Raw genomic sequence first — 6,483 nt, forward strand, 5'->3', positions numbered from 1 at the left:
TGGTCCCGAACTTGTTCAAGAAACGACTGACAAAATCGTTCAGATCCGAGACCGTATCAAGGTGGCTCGTAATCGACAAAGAGCTACGCCGATCAAAGACGGAAACCCTTAGACTTCGAGGTGGGAGACAAAGTTTTATTAAAGGTCTCCCCTTAGAAGGGTGTAGCAAGGTTCGAGAAACGTGGAAAGTTGAATCCACGATACATTGGACCATTCAAGATCTTGGAAAAGATTGGTACCGTAGCATATAAACTGGAGTTACCGGAGGAACTAAATGGTGTACATGATACGTTACATGTGTCGAACCTCAAAAAGAGTCCAAACCTAGGAAACAATTATCATCCCTGCGGATGAGGTACACATCGATGACAAACTTTGATTTACAAAAGCGCCTGTTGAGGTAATGGACTGGAAGATCCAGAAAACAAGGAGGAGTCGCATTAAACTTGTTAAAGTACGTTGAAACTCTAGACACGGGCCTGAGTACACATGAGAACGCGAAGACCAGTTTATAGCCAAGTACCCCCACCTATTCGAGGAAGCTCCTGTGAGAGATAACCCAGCTTGAATTTCGGGACGAAATTCCTTTAACGAGGGGAGACTGTGACAACTGGCACAAAACTGGTAATTTCCGTACTATTTTATTTATTTATTTATTGCCTGCAATTAGGTGCTTAAACGTCAACATTATGTGTTTACTTGCTTTACATATGAATTCATGCATGTTTTATACTTCAAATAATGCACTGTGCATTAAATTAAGCGTTGCGTCAGAAAGACTAGTAAACTCACTAGTAAGACAAGTTGTGTCAGCATTTCTGCAGAACACAATCAGCAATAGATTTAGGGCCTAGGAGTAGGTCCAACATAAAAAAAATACATTAAAACCCAAGTGTGGATACAAGGGTTAACATATACACTTTCCGGAAGCTACAATAAGCACTAAAAGACACCCAAAACTCACTTTAAGTGCTGAATTCTGAATTCTGCAGAATTCAGCACTAATTCAGCATTTAAACACCAAAATACTATGCAGAATTGATGTATTAGTGTCCTGAATAACGTATTAAGTGTCGGGAAATAAAACTGTCACAAAAGGTACTTCATACCTAGTAAAACTGCGCAATTTAGCACTTTAACGAACCGATAACCGAACGAATAACCGGACACTACCCAAAACATCAAAACTAGACTAGAAGCATTATTTTAATATATAAAGCTGGTATTGGTGATAAAACACCTTAAAAATCAAAAAAACACATAAACATACTTAAACTAAACATAAACCTTCTAGTTTACACTTTCCACCCACAACTTCCAAAATTTACATCTTACCCCCCCCCCTCTCTCATGTAACAGGCCCCAAAGGGCCCACCCCACTTTTGAATATAATAATATCCATGTAAGCTAGATACTAAACATGTTAACTCTTGGTTAAAGGGTTGTTGGAAAGATATTATAAAGAACTTAAGGATGCATAAACAAGATCATTTCAAACCTTCAAACTTCATCTACTTTCTCCTTCTCCTCTCATAACCTATGGCCACCATCACCATACTACATATCCACCATTTTCTTCATCATACAAGGCAATCTAAGGTAATACTAAGGTGTAAGAAGGTATCTAAGAAGGCTTGAGGTGCTAGAAGTTCAAGGACCACTTGGAGGAGCTATTAACCTCTCATTTCCTTCATTTTTCATCTTCATCTTCTTTGTGCCACTCCCCTAGCCAATAGAGCTAGTAGTAAGCATGCTAAACTCTATTTTAGTTCATGTTAATGTTATGTAAGAGTTACACCATCTAAGAAACTAAACTTTAAAGGAAGAAGATATGAAGATCTAACATAATCTAAAGAAAAACAAGTGTTTTTTTTGTGATGTTTGATGTATGTGATGAAGTTTTTGTTGTTGAATCTTGTGTTTATGTTTAGATCTACCATATTAAAGCTTGTTAGAAGCTTAGATATAAGAAGTTTAAGCATGGATCTTGAAAGATCCATGGTTAAACTTGAAGATGAACTTGAAAGACCATTATGTGAACTTGAAAAATGATTTTTAAAGCATGATCTTGTGTTCTTGAAGTAACTAAGTTTATGGAAAGTTAACTTTTGAAACTAAACTCCATGAATTTATGAAAGATTCAAGCATGTAAAGCATGGATCTTGAAAGATTCATGATGAAACTTGATTTTAAATATAAAGATCTTTTAAATAAGCATAAGAATGGTTTTAGAACATGTTTTCAAGACTTTGAAACCCTAAAACTCATTGATGGTTAGTTAGTAAGTTAAAGTTTCACAAAAAGTTTGTTTAAAATTAACAAGAACACTTGATTTTGAAATATCGTTGTATGTAAAGTGTAGATCTAAAAGACTACACAATTTTTAACAAAAATCAAGTTCATCATAAGGTTTTACATGATGTAATTAGTGTATGTTGCTTGTGAAAATTGTTGGAAATTGCTTTTGGTGATGAAAAGAAAATAAACACATGTTTTGAAAACATGGGAAACCTCTATTTTTAGGGGAAACTATGTCAATTTTTTTATAAAATTTTGACACTTAGAAAAATATAAGTTTTGGTGAATCTTATTCCCCAAAAATTCACCTAAAAATATTTATCAAGGTTTCCTAATTTTTGTACAAGATTACAAGCTAATAAATAAGGATTTCTTCAAGTTAAAATCAATATTAAGTATGTATATTTTTAGGAAAAATTTATATATTTAGTGATCATCAATTTTTGTGCTAAGTGTATATTATGTGTATTATATGTAGTAGTGTATTAGGAACATGAAAATACACTAAATACTCCCAAGAAATATCACCAACAAAATACACATAAAAATACATAAAAAATACTTAAGGATATTCATACGAAATAATCCATAAAAAGGGTATATGGACAAATACAAGAAAATATACTCATGAAAATATATTCCTTAACCCATTAATTGGACTTGGACAATTTATGGACATTGTGGACTCAAATATATATTTGGACAAATATATATATATATAGGGGAAGGTTCATTTGAGAAGAAATTTTTATTGAGAAGAAAAAGAATAAAAGGGTAAAATTGTAAAACATTAAATAGTTTTTTTCTCATCTCATTTATTATTATGTTTGACTAATTAATTTGTCATTAAGACTATAATCCTCCACACTAAATATTTTTACCTACACACATCAAAAGTTATCCTACACATTTCGAAATTTATCCTACACATATTGAAATTTATCCTACACAACTCGTAATTTATCCTACACGCCTCGTATTTATCCTACACTATAAATGTATTTTTATTTTTATTTTTTTGTGAAAAATATATATCTTAAAAATAAGTTACAAATGAGTTATTAAAGATGAAACTACCAATTAATGATGTATGTAAGTTTACTAATATACCCTTATAGTTACATTAAGTACAAATATTAAATGAAGTCTAATGAAGCATTCCTATTGGTTGAAGTTTCTTCTTTTTTCTTCTTACAAAGAATTTCTTCTCATTTGAACCCTCCACTATATATATATATATATATATATATATAGATGATTAGGTTCAAGAGTGAACACTAGTGTAACTTGCGAACTGAGTGAACTAATCTTGGCCTATACACGTGTATAGATCAATGGCCAGGATTTGATGTTGAAATACACTAGTGTATTTTACGATTTGATGATGAGATCCTAGCCATGCACGTGTGTAGATCAATGGTCAGGATTTGTTCACTCAGTTCGCAAATACACTAGTGTTCACTCTAGAACCACACTCTATATATATATATATATATATATATATATATATATATATATATATATATATATTATTACCAAGTAATAAGAATTATACAAAAATCGGGAAATAACAAGAATTAATATATATATTTTACAAGAAAGCAATATATATATATATATATATATATATATATATTTCACACAAGTCTTAAAAATATATTATTTTTAAGAAATAGAATTCTAGAAAGTACTAAAATTCAAAGGATTGATTTTTGGCAAATAATGTAAAATACACAAATATCTACATAAAAATACAAGTATACTTTCCTAAGTATACTTGCACGAAAATAATATAGAAAATATTATCTAACAAAATACTTATATTTATTTTTGAGAAATAATATAAGTAACATATTTGGACAAGTTAAAAACAGAGTTTATTTTTAACACCCAACATTTGTTAAACACTTCATAAACAAATATATATTTTTGGAAGTAAAATATATATTCACAAGTGAACGATACCAAATACAATTTACGATAACGTGACGAATGGGCGAGACCCGACAAACAAGGGCACGACCCTCACACATGATGAACGTACACAAAACAAATACATAAACTTAAGATGGTGACTTGTACCCAGTGTGTTACAAGTCTAGTGACTAACATACATAGAACACGTATAGGTCACGACGCTTACGAGACAAACCCGGTGAAGTTTAGGACGCAAGATACGCAAAACTATGAGTTCATGTCCCCACTTTTAAGCTTTGACTTGTTTTCTAAACTTGGGGAAAATACATGTACTATGGTATGTAGAACACAAAACTAAGGAATGACACATAGATCATGTGACGAATAGGGTGACATAAGCACCATTAATCAGCTATATACCTAGACCGCGGAACAAAAGGTTAGATCTAATGGGTTTCAGGCAGCCACACTCTGGGCCACGTTCTACCTAGAGTGCTTTTGTGTCTCGAGTCGTAAATCGACAGAAAAATGCCTATGGATTGGATGCTTCCTATGTCGTGACATATGTTAATGTCGTAGCTAAACATTAGCGATCTCGTATTCCTTACATTTGTAGAACTCAGTTCACACATACGATTTACAAATTACGTACCATGTTTTCATACAAGTATACAAACATTCTATACAAGAACTACATGAATTCACACCAACTTATGTTGACGATTTTCCAAAACTTACATGTATTTCAGGTAACTAGATGGATGTACACGCGGTCTTCTTGTTCAGGATGGTTGTTTATGTATCAAGTCATTTTGTGTCGATGCTCCTTGCCACTTTTGCAGGATTTGTTCGTTATCTCCCGCCTTCTGCGGAGATATAATGAACAAAACTTTGATTACCGTTCGTATGCAATGAGAACCTTTCAGGATCACACCTCGTGCTTACGCCTTAGAAAGGGGTGTGACAGTTTCCCTTGAACCGAATCATATATATATATATATATGGTAAGGTTCATTTGAGAACCACCTTTATTGTGAAAACCATGAGAACCAATGTGAACACACCAAAAAACCCTTAAAAAACCTAACCCCCCCCCCCCAAAAAAAAAAAATAATAAAAATAAAACTAAACCCCCCCACCCCCTAAGAAAAAACCTAATCCCCCACCCACCGAAAACCTAACCCCCCCCCCACCCCCCACCCAAGCTAAAATGTTAAAAACTAAACCCCCAAAAAACCTAAAAAATCTAAAAAATCTAAAAAACACACAATTTTTTTAGTATTTTTTAGCTGAAAATCGCTACTTTTAGTAGCCTAAAAAAAAATATTTAAAAAAATGGTAACGAAAATTAGCGATTTTTAGTTAAAAAAATTATTTTTTTTTTGTGTTTCTTAGCTATTTTTAGGTATTTTTGGTTGTGTTCGCATTGGTTCTCACGGTTCTCGCAATAAAGGGTGGTTTCTAAGGGATCCTTCTCCTATATATATATATATATATATATATATATATATATATATATATATATATATATATATATATATATATATATATATATATATATATATATATATATATATATATATATATATATAGGAGCGTGATTTAGGGAAAACACCTAAAAGTGTGAAAACGGTTAGAACTCCCCTCATCCGTTGGATCAAAACTATCTATGGATTAGAATGACGTGGTGACGTTTTCGTAAATAACATAACCGTTATTACTTGGATGTGCTTCATTAAGGGTAAAAGGGTCTTTTTACTGCTCTAATACAAAACGCCAAACTAATGAGCAAAACGCCATTCAAAATTCCCAACTTAACCTACAAGCCATACACATCAGTAACTTCCAGATGAAACACCATATTTATCTAAAACACCATTAATACAAAACGGCAAAACTTAATGATGAAATGTGTTGCAGATTTAACAGATAGATGTGAATAAAGAGTAACTGAAAGTTAAATTTATTAACATTTATTATAAAAAATTCCCTCCTAAATTACGCGCCAAAAATATCATTATATAAACGACGTTACCATCACTTCTATTGATCATACTAAAAATGCCATCTTTAACCAAAACGCCAAATTTCAAAAAAAAAAAAAAAAAAAAAACTCTGAAAGGAAGAAAATGGGCAAACATCGTTTCATGGAGATACACCCTCAGAATCGGAAGATTTGTAAACAGTTTTGACAACAGAAGAACAGTGTTTGTTAAAATAATCAAAGTCATATTGAACTTGGAAGAAGAAGTATAGAGGGGGATCCTT

This window comes from Helianthus annuus, chromosome 10, assembly GCF_002127325.2.
Source record: "Helianthus annuus cultivar XRQ/B chromosome 10, HanXRQr2.0-SUNRISE, whole genome shotgun sequence".
NCBI classification, from domain to species: Eukaryota; Viridiplantae; Streptophyta; class Magnoliopsida; order Asterales; family Asteraceae; genus Helianthus; species Helianthus annuus.